General features: G+C 40.7%; 1 gene segment (V, D, J or C); it reads left to right on the top strand.

The window, feature by feature from the left end:
- The first annotated feature begins 1,787 nt into the window (after positions 1 to 1,787).
- Positions 1,788 to 2,229, top strand: LOC306837709 (Ig heavy chain V region XIG14-like). The segment is given in 2 exons: positions 1,788 to 1,827; positions 1,922 to 2,229.
- The last annotated feature ends 9,506 nt before the right edge of the window (positions 2,230 to 11,735 follow it).

Genomic DNA, 11,735 nt, shown 5'->3' with positions numbered 1-11,735 from the left:
ATGTTAAAAAGTTTTAAATGAAGGGAAACATCTTTACAGTTCATCCTTGTTTGGAATCATTTAATGACTTTTTAGTTTAAGCTGATTTTCTGTCATTAGTGTAAATTAGGAAGCCTAAAAGTTTGTGTTTGAGCATTTGTATGACAGAGGACAGAAGTTCATTTCAGCTTCACCATCATTGATGTTCTCTGTACTGATGCTCACAGCTGCACCCTGACATGAGATTTTAAACTTTTATAAACACATCAGAAAGACATGAAACAAAAATAACATGAGGTGATCGTGCCTTCGCTATTGTAGCCCCCACTCTCTGGAATTAACTCCCACAAACCCTCAGATCTGCTGAATCTCTGGACATTTTCAACAAGTATCTAAAAACCCACCTGGACAGACAATCTATATAAATAAAGACTTATTTACTAATAATTAAATTGATTAATTGATATAATGTTGGTTTGTGTTTCCATAGGTGATATGTGTATTGATCTTATTCAGTAATTCTGGAAGTGGAGGAAACCGATGGACTGGATTTTGTATTTCTTTACAGGAAGAGAATTAAAATACCAACGCTCTGAGGATTTGTATTTTCCGCACATACTTAACACAAATTGTTGATAGTAGACCCTGTTTACACAACAACAATTTCATCCTGGCAATAATGTCCATACACACTGGCCTTGTAAAAAAGAAAACGTATGTAAACCCGAAGTCCACCTCGAGTGAAGAGGCACCATGCAGATCAAGTGTTCTGTGTCTAAGTGAGGGGTGGGTCAGAGAAACACTGCTGCACAATGAGCATGTTCAGACGACCTGCAGAAAAGGTCATGATGGAACTTTTTGCAGTGATGCAACCAAAAGGACATATAGACTGCTGTGAATTACTGTGGGAGATTTCCCCACTAATAAAAGAGGCCAGCAGAAAAATAAAAACTGACCAAAGGCATTTTAACAAAGGCCAACAGAGGGCGATAAAAGATCAAACAGAAGGGCAGAGCATTGTGACAAAGTCTCTTAATACTCAAAGAAAAGAAGGAAACATTCAGCAGCAGTTGACTCGGTGGGTTGAGCCTAACTTTTGGTTTATAATCATGGAGACATTAGAAAGCTTTGTGACCTGCTGACTGTCAGTTCATTGAAGCTGGTGATGTCTCAACCTGAGTTTCTCTCTCGTCAGAATTTTACTGATAGTAAAACTACTTTATTTCAATAAATACGATTTATCAAAATGTCTAATGTTTCCAAATAAATCCTATATCCAGTGTTTCAGTACTCGAGTCCTGGACTGTGACTGATCCTGAAGTACTGGTGATTCAAACCGAATGTCAGCATTGACTGCATTCAAACTTGGAATTTGAGGAAAGGGCAAAGATAGTTTAGGTTTTTTGGGTCCTTGGCTCAGTTGATAGAAAAGAAAAAATCATATCTAGCAAATTCTATTTAGTCATAAACACAGACTGACATCACTATGACAACATGTTCAAAATATCTATTGGTGAAATGATCAAATCATGATTGGGAGATAATGATAAAAAAAAATCACACCTGTTTCAAAAACGGATATAATAAAGATACATAAGTTTTCTAAAATGTCAACAAAACCATCTAAGATCAGCGCTAACTATCTCAGAACCAGACAAAATATTTTAGACAAATCACCCTTTCTTTGAGGCAAGCCAAGGCTGTCTCGATGCAAATTGAACTTCCTCACAGTCGGATATAAAAACTCGACATCACGCTGTGAGTCAGAGAAGAAGAGAAGCTCCATCATGTCAGGTTCAACACCAACCATGTTGTATGTAGCTCTGCTGCTGCTGGCTGCTGGATCCTGTGAGTCTCACTGAGGCAGACTCACTGACAGTATGATCACAGCACAATGACTCTGAACATACTGACTCAATATTCAACATGTTTTCATCTACAGGTGTGAAGAGTCAACAGCTGACACAGCCAGCCTCTGTGACTGTGCAGCCAGGTCAGCGTCTGACCATCACCTGTCAGCTCTCTTATTCTGTTAGCAGCTATGCTACAGCCTGGATCAGACAGCCTGCAGGGAAAGGACTGGAGTGGATTATAATAGGTGGTGTGGGATATAACACATATACTAAAGATTCACTGAAGAACCAGTTCAGCATCAACTTTGACTCTTCCAGCAACACAGTGACTCTAAACGGACAGAATATGCAGCCTGCAGACACTGCAGTGTATTACTGTGCCAGAGATCCACAGTGAGAGACAATAACAGAAGAACTGTACAAAAACTACTTCCTGTTTTTACAACAAACACTGAACATTTATTTTAGTCAGTGTTTGTACATTTGTGGTTAACAATATACAGTTGTAGAATAATCCAACGTTGCAATCAAATATAACCTTTTAATTTAATTTATATATAGTATGATTGATTTGCTCATTTACACAAAAGGGAACAAACGTAACTTACATGTATTCAAAGTGACTGATTTAAATGTGGGTAATGAGATCCTGAGACCTTGTCTGCTTTGCAACACAGTTGTTGGTGTTATGAGGATGAGATGGTGTCTTATCGTCTTTAGTTTTAGTTTATATTAAGCAGAATAATTCTTCCTTGATCTTGGTTTACAGTTTTTCTGTCTTGTTAACAGTCTTTATCCGACAATAATAAGTATTAAAACTTAATAAAAATGTTTCAGATATTCCATCTGTAGTTTTCCTTGTTCAAATTTATACAATTTTTAAAAGTCTGAACCTTTGAAAAACCATAAAAACTACACTGACAATTGTCAGAATCAAATGCTATTTACATCACCACCAGAAACGTTGTTCATTAACTAATTTAATGAAGTTGTTTCCGAATTTATATGAAATGGTGATCATGACATGATTTAAATTAAGTATATATGACTGCAGTTCCAACTTTCCTTTCAACGAGGGAACCGGAAGGGAAACACTAGAACACCTCCCCAAGTCAGTTGATTTACAACCCACTAAATGTAAATTGGCCTCCATGTGTTGCTATATAAATAAGTGGTGTGTATGAGCATCAGTGAGAGGACAGACGAGCCCACATCAGATCAGCTTCATCATCAGCCATGTTCTCTGCAGCTCTGATTCTGCTGCTGACAGCTGGATCATGTAAGGAGCTTTAGAACTAATGATCACATCACACACAGAGAATAATCAGATGAATGATGGAGATTATGTTGATTTGTGTTTCCACAGGTGTGAACTGTATTGATCTCATCACGCCAGGCTCAATGGTTGTGCAGCCTGGACAGTCTCTGACCCTCACCTGTCAGGTCTCTGGTTACTCTCTGACTGATGACAGCTATGCAACAGGTTGGATCAGACAGCGTGAAGGGAAAGCGATGGACTGGATCTGTCATAGGTGGGGTGGTGGAACCTTTCGACAAAATAATGCTCTGAAGAACAAATTCAGCTACAGGACAGACACATCTACCAGGACAGTGACTCTAACAGGGCAGAATATGCAGCCTGCAGACACTGCAGTGTATTACTGTGTGAGAGAGACACAGTGACACAACCCATCAGTAGAGTTGAACAAAAACCCCTCAGAGCCTGAACAGCTGTAACATGAAGCCACCAGAGGAAGATACCTCATACCAATAATGACCATATCTGTCATGATCTGGTTCTGTTAGTGCCCTCCCACTTGTGTGTGTGTGTTGTCTGTTTTCCCCATGTCTGTCTGTTCCTCCTGTGTCTCCTCCCCCGGTCTGCAGCAGCAGCAGCAGGTGCAGCTCGTTCTCATCAACCCCAGTATATAAGCCTGAGCTCAACTGTCAGTCCCTGTCGGATTATTGTCAACACAAGTGGGAACTAGTATCTTGGATCCTGAACTTTGTTAAAAAAGGTTTATTAGTTGAAGATTCCTGTGCTTAACTCATCGTGTTTGTTTCCTTGCTCATCAGCAGTTAAATATTCACTCCTGCTTGCCTGCCTGCTGCTCTTCCGTTCAAGCCTTCACCTCACGCGTTTGGTAATTGAGAACTGTCACTGGGATTTCACCGCTCACTGGAGAGCGAGGACTTTGCACTTTTCACTGTACATTGTTTATTTAGTTGTTTATTAAAACGACTCGTTACACCGCTATCTGTCTCTGAGTTGTGCGTCTGGGTCCGAAATTGTTCACACGTGAGTGTACCGTAACAATATCACCAGATCAGTGGCACAAACAGTCTAAAGTTAAAGTGTACATGACAATAAAAAGGGGAACTGTTGGAAAAAGATTCATAATCCTTTTAGAAGTATGAGACATTCCCAAAAAGATAAATATTTTGAATCAAATTATCACACCTCTATGGTTTAAATATGTATAAATATATTGCTCAGCTGTTCCAATAATGCATCATTGTTTACCTATAAAAAATAACCCCAACTCTGTGTGGGGATGAAACAGTCCAACACTTTTCTCATCATCAAGTTCATCTCTGCTTTCACTCTGCTGACATGATACAGCTGATGACCTTTCAACTTAAAGTATCCAAGACAGAAGTCAAATGTTGTTGCTCTCTGAGGAGGAGTCAATGCAAATCTGTGATGTGTTCCTCCTCTACTTATGTGAGTGCAGAGAGGACGACAGAGGACAGTGGACACACACTTGAACATGATGGACTATAGGACAGGACTGCTGCTTTTTACTGTCTGCTGGGCAGGTGATGATCATCACTCATCTTGACTGGAAAAAGTCTTCTGAAAGTGTCACATCTGATGGTTTTCTTTTCTGTCTCTTCAGGTGTTGATGGTCAGACTCTGACACAATCTGAACCAGTGGTTAAAAGGCCTGGAGAATCCCACACACTGACCTGTTCAACCTCTGGATTCACATTCAGCAGCTTGTATTTGAACTGGGTCAGACAGGCTCCTGGAAAAGGACTGGAGTGGATCGCTTATATATACACATCCAGTTATATCTATTACTCCTCATCAGTCAAGGGCAGATTCACCATCTCCAGAGATGACTCCAGCAGTAAACTCTATCTGCAGATGAACAGTCTGAAGACTGAAGACACTGCAGTGTATTACTGTGCCAGAGATACACAGTGACACAACCCATCAGTAGAGCTGAACAAAAACCCCTCAGAGCCTGAACTGCAGTAACATGAAGCCACCAGAGGAGGAGCCCTCACACCAATAATGATGAACACCAAGCACTGAACCAGGGGAACAGAAACTCTCTCATTGCTGCCCCTCTCCCTCTGGATCTCTCTCCCCAAACACACCTGAGACTGTACCGACCTGCCACAATTCAAGTCACTGAAAAAACTTTTTGTGATTCTGTAAAGTGTCAATGAGTATTTTAAAAACAAGATGAATAAAATCTATAATTATCATTAAACATGATAAACACCAGAACACGTATAAAGAGAAGAGAAATACAAGCTTTAAGACAATATGAAGATACCGTTGTTTTCAACAGTATATCTGATTATCAGGACTACATTCACATTACTAAGTGGACAAGAGGTCTTGAGTTCCCTCCAAGCTGATGTTACGTAATTAAAGTTTTAGAAAATTAGATTATAATGCTAATTTGCACACTGAAACCCATGTGACAAAATCCTTCAGTGAATGTTGAGAACAGAAGACACCATCAGAGACCATGATGAGGATTAACTTCCTGTTAAATGTGAATATCATTGGTACATGTGATCACAGATGTAATTGTATGTTCCCTAACAGTCAAAAAGTGGAGCTAAGTGTTATTCTGCTTTGTGTTTTTACTGAATAACTGAAAATCTGAAGATTACCATCTTAAAAGGACACAAGTTTAGAATCTAAGTCCAAAAGTAAAAAAGAAAAATCCAAGTGAAATGATTTTCCTTTCTCTCTCTGAGGAGGAGTCAATGCAAATCTGTGATGTGTTCCTCCTCTACTTATGTGAGTGCAGAGAGGACGACAGAGGATAGTGGACACACACTTGAACATGATGGACTATAGGACAGGACTGCTGCTTTTTACTGTCTGCTGGGCAGGTGATGATCATCACTCATCTTGACTGGAAAAAGTCTTCTGAAAGTGTCACATCTGATGGTTTTCTTTTCTGTCTCTTCAGGTGTTGATGGTCAGACTCTGACACAATCTGAACCAGTGGTTAAAAGGCCTGGAGAATCCCACACACTGACCTGTTCAGCCTCTGGATTCACATTCAGCGACTACCATATGAGCTGGGTCAGACAGGCTCCTGGAAAAGGACTGGAGTGGGTTGCCTGGGTTGAGAAGGATAATGACAGAAAATTCTACTCTAATTCAGTCAAAGGCCGGTTCACCATCTCCAGAGACAACAGCAGACAGCAGGTGTATCTGCAGATGAACAGTCTGAAGACTGAAGATTCTGCTGTTTATTATTGTGCCAGAGACCCACAGTGACACAGGAGGAAGCATCGCTGTACAAAAACCTAACATGTCACACTGTCTGTGCATATCTGGTATTCATCCACAGCTTGTTAAACTAAAATGTTAAAAAGTTTTAAATGAAGGGAAACATCTTTACAGTTCATCCTTGTTTGGAATCATTTAATGACTTTTTAGTTTAAGATGATTTTCTGTCATTAGTGTAAATTAGGAAGCCTAAAAGTTTGTGTTTGAGCATTTGTATGACAGAGGACAGAAGTTCATTTCAGCTTCACCATCATTGATGTTCTCTGTACTGATGCTCACAGCTGCACCCTGACATGAGATTTTAAACTTTTATAAACACATCAGAAAGACATGAAACAAAAATAACATGAGGTGATCGTGCCTTCGCTATTGTAGCCCCCACTCTCTGGAATTAACTCCCACAACCCCTCGGATCTGCTGAATCTCTGGACATTTTCAACAAGTATCTAAAAACCCACCTGGACAGACAATCTATATAAATAAAGACTTATTTACTAATAATTAAATTGATTAATTGAGATATTGTTGGTTTGTGTTTCCATAGGTGATACGTGTATTGATCTTATTCAGTAATTCTGGAAGTGGAGGAAACCGATGGACTGGATTTTGTATTTCTTTACAGGAAGAGAATTAAAATACCAACGCTCTGAGGATTTGTATTTTCCGCACATACTTAACACAAATTGTTGATAGTAGACCCTGTTTACACAACAACAATTTCATCCTGGCAATAATGTCCATACACACTGGCCTTGTAAAAAAGAAAACGTATGTAAACCCGAAGCCCACCTCGAGTGAAGAGGCACCATGCAGATCAAGTGTTCTGTGTCTAAGTGAGCGGTGGGTCAGAGTAACACTGCTGCACAATGAGCATGTTCAGACGACCTGCAGAAAAGAACATGATGGAACTTTTTGCAGTGATGCAACCAAAAGGACATATAGACTGCTGTGAATTACTGTGGGAGATTTCCCCACTAATAAAAGAGGCCAGCAGAAAAATAAAAACTGACCAAAGGCATTTTAACAAAGGCCAACAGAGGGCGATAAAAGATCAAACAGAAGGGCAGAGCATTGTGACAAAGTCTCTTAATACTCAAAGAAAAGAAGGAAACATTCAGCAGCAGTTGACTCGGTGGGTTGGGCCTAACTTTTGGTTTATAATCATGGAGACATTAGAAAGCTTTGTGACCTGCTGACTGTCAGTTCATTGAAGCTGGTGATGTCTCAACCTGAGTTTCTCTCTCGTCAGAATTTTACTGATAGTAAAACTACTTTATTTCAATAAATACGATTTATCAAAATATCTTGATGTTTACAAATAAATCCTATATTCAGTGCTTCAGTACTCGAGTCCTGGACTGTGACTGATCCTGAAGTACTGGTGATTCAAACCGAATGTCAGCATTGACTGCATTCAAACTTGGAATTTGAGTAAAGGGCAAAGATAGTTTAGGTTTTTTGGGTCCTTGGCTCAGTTGATAGAAAAGAAAAAAACATATCTAGCAAATTGTATTTAGTCATAGACACAGATTGACATCACTATGACAACATGTTCAAAATATCTATTGGTGAAATGATCAAATCATGATTGGGAGTTAATGATAGCAAAAACGGATATAAAAAAGATACATAACTTATCTACAATGTCAACAAAACCATCTAAGATCAGCGCTAACTATCTCAGAACCAGACAAAATATTTTAGACAAATCACCCTTTCTTTGAGGCAAGCCAAGGCTGTCTCGATGCAAATTGAACTTCCTCACAGTCTGATATAAAAACTCGACATCACGCTGTGAGTCAGAGAAGAAGAGAAGCTCCATCATGTCAGGTTCAACACCAACCATGTTGTATGTAGCTCTGCTGCTGCTGGCTGCTGGATCCTGTGAGTCTCACTGAGGCAGACTCACTGACAGTATGATCACAGCACAATGACTCTGAACATACTGACTCAATATTCAACATGTTTTCATCTACAGGTGTGAAGAGTCAACAGTTGACACAGCCAGCCTCTGTGACTGTGCAGCCAGGTCAGCGTCTGACCATCACCTGTCAGGTCTCTTATTCTGTTAGCAGCTACTGGACAGCCTGGATCAGACAGCCTGCAGGGAAAGGACTGGAGTGGATTATAATAGGTGGTGTGGGATATACCACATATACTAAAGATTCACTGAAGAACAAGTTCAGCATCAACTTTGACTCTTCCAGTAACAGAGTGACTCTGAACGGACAGAATATGCAGCCTACAGACACTGCAGTGTATTACTGTGCCAGAGATCCACAGTGACACAACCCATCAGTAGAGCTGAACAAAAACCCCTCAGAGCCTGAACAGCAGTAACATGAAGCCACCAAAGGAGGAGCCCTCACACCAATAATGATGAACACCAAGCACTGAACCAGGGGAACAGAAACTCCCATTGCTGCCCCTCTCCATCTGGATCTCTCTCCCCAAACACAGCTGAGACTGTACCGACCTGCCACAATTCAAATTACTGAGAAAAAACATTTTCAGCACGAAATACAAATTTCTTGCACCATTTACAAAAACTGCACGAGAGGTCTTGAACTTCCTCTATGCTGATATTATTCAATCAAACGGCTAGAAAAGGAGATTTTAAAACCATTTTTGTACTTTGATACCCTGAAACCCATGTGGTAAAATCCTCCCACAAATGTTGAGAATAGAAGACACCATCAGAGACCATGGTGGGGATTAACGTCCTGTTAGATGGGAATATTTTTGGTACATGTGATCACAGATGTTACTGTATGTTCCCGAACTGTCAAAAAGTGGAGCTAAGTGTTATTCTGCTTTGTGTTATTGCTGAATGGCTGAAAAACCTTAAGTTTAACATCTGAAAACGACACTTTAGTTTAGAATCTAAGTCCGAAAGTGAAGAATTTATATCCAAGTGAAATGATTTTCCTTTTTCTCTCTCTGAGGAGGAGTCAATGCAAATCTGTGATGTGTTCCTCCTCTACTTATGTGAGTGCAGAGAGGACGACAGAGGACAGTGGACACACACTTGAACATGATGGACTATAGGACAGGACTGCTGCTTTTTACTGTCTGCTGGGCAGGTGATGATCATCACTCATCTTGACTGGAAAAAGTCTTCTGAAAGTGTCACATCTGATGGTTTTCTTTTCTGTCTCTTCAGGTGTTGATGGTCAGACTCTGACAGAATCTGAACCAGTGGTTAAAAGGCCTGGAGAATCCCACAGACTGACCTGTTCAGCCTCTGGATTCACATTCAGCAGCTACTATATGAACTGGGTCAGACAGGCTCTTGGAAAAGGACTGGAGTGGATTTCTCGTATAGGCACATCCAGTTCTCCTATTCAGTACATCTCATCAGTCAAGGGCAGATTCACCATCTCCAGAGATGACTCCAGCAGTAAACTCTATCTGCAGATGAACAGTCTGAAGACTGAAGACACTGCAGTGTATTACTGTGCCAGAGACTCACAGTGAGAGACAAGAGCAGGAGAGTCTCACAAAAACTACTTCCTCTTTTTCACTACATCACTTAAAACTATCAAACATTATCCAGGGTTTCTAGTTCGGAGGCCTATGAATCTGCTTTTTGCAGATGATGTAGTTGTGTTGACTTCCTCATGCTGGGACCTCCAGCAGGCATTGGGGCGGTTTACAGCTCAGTGCGATGAAGGTAGTTTGCTCTCTATGGGTGGGGAGTGAGTCCTAGTTGAGGTTTGCCAGGCATGCCCAACTAGAATAACACCCCAGGGTAGACCAAGAGCTCACTGGAGGGATTAAATATCCTTTCTGGCCTGAGAACACCTAGCAATCCTTCAGGAGTTACTGGAAAACTAGCTGGAGAGGGAAGTCTGGGTTGACTTACTTTAATGCACTTGCTGCCACCGCAACCTGACCTGGAATAAGAAGAAGTAAATGTGTGGATTGACAGATGTTCCAGTACCAATCGTACTGCACTGCTGATATGAACGAATAATGGTTTTCAGTATTCATGATCAGGGCCTCTTCACACAGGGTTCATTAAAATCAATTTCAAACTTATGTCGTGGAAATTCCCCTTGGTGGTGCCAAAGTGGAACATCCTTAACAACACTTTCCCTCCATTTTTCTGCCATTATTTTAGCAGGACCTGAAAGAGGGTTATCTAGCATTTTTAAATTCCAGGTTTTATTCCCCATGTTTTTCAGTGACTCACTGGGACAGATGTGCTTAAACGTTCAATGGGCTTATCACTCACACAGACCACACAATCACACTGATCTTCCCATACAGTGTATGGTTGGATCTTATCAAACACACACTAAAACTTTGCGCAAACTTAATTCAGCCAGGTGGTTTGTACGACACATAAGTTCCGAGCAACGCACCTCAATAGCATACAATCTGCATGCCAGACACTGAATGTCGCAAAAAAGTTTTTATTTTTGATTATCACTCATACGCCCATTTTATTTTAGTGGGGCCTTGTATATCTATAATAATCGTTGTTTCGCATGTTTTATTCTTTAAGTGCAGACAGCCTTGTGCTGTTCGTTAGATATTTTAGTTTCATTTTTCGTTTATTCTTTTTCTTAACTTTTCTCGTTTTAAGACATACTTAACACACAACATAAAGTTCCAAGACCACCCAGGTTTTACATGGACATACGCTTCTATACTTGAGCCTTTAAACACACAACATACAACATAAACCTCCAAAACCGGTATTACATGGGCAAGGCGTCCATAAAAACTATATGGACCCGAAATGCATAACTGAAACCACCCCAAAGGACTTAAATTACGTTTCAGCTACCTAGGTTTTTACAAATTGAGCAAATGATTCAAACGCCGTACTCACTTAGATAGAGCGTCCGCTGTCTGCACCCTGTACCTGACGTCAGGTGGGATCCAAAATCTCCGTTTGTCGGAGCGGAATTTTCCCCGGCCGGCAGCTTCCTTCAGATCAGTCTCAGGTAGCAATCAGCGAAACGTCTATCCCATCCTGTTGTCGCCATAATGTCGTGGAAATTCCCCTTTGCGAGGTGGAGAGTTGCTAAATCTCAAGGAAGAACTTCACGGCTGCGCTTGAATCAGATCTCTTGGTTTAATACGTGCAGCACGGAGGAGAGGCCAGAGCATCTTCTGTCTAACCTTTACATTTCAAGTCCTTTTATACAATACCGAGGGATATGGGGAGGTGACCTTACACTTAAACAAATGGTGTTCTCTACATTACAATGGTTGTTTGAAGTTTAGTGTATTCTGTCTGTCTGGAGACAGTGACTGTGATAATGAAATAACATTTACATTCGTATGGTGTTGTCTGCGAAGGAGGAGGCCCTCCTGTGGCTCTCTGACACCTCTGTTCAGAGGTG

Source organism: Symphodus melops (assembly GCF_947650265.1).
Source record: "Symphodus melops genome assembly, chromosome: 17".
Taxonomy (NCBI): Eukaryota; Metazoa; Chordata; class Actinopteri; order Labriformes; family Labridae; genus Symphodus; species Symphodus melops.
The sequence above is the reverse complement of the archived record's forward strand: the minus strand, read 5'-3'. Positions and strand labels throughout refer to the sequence as shown.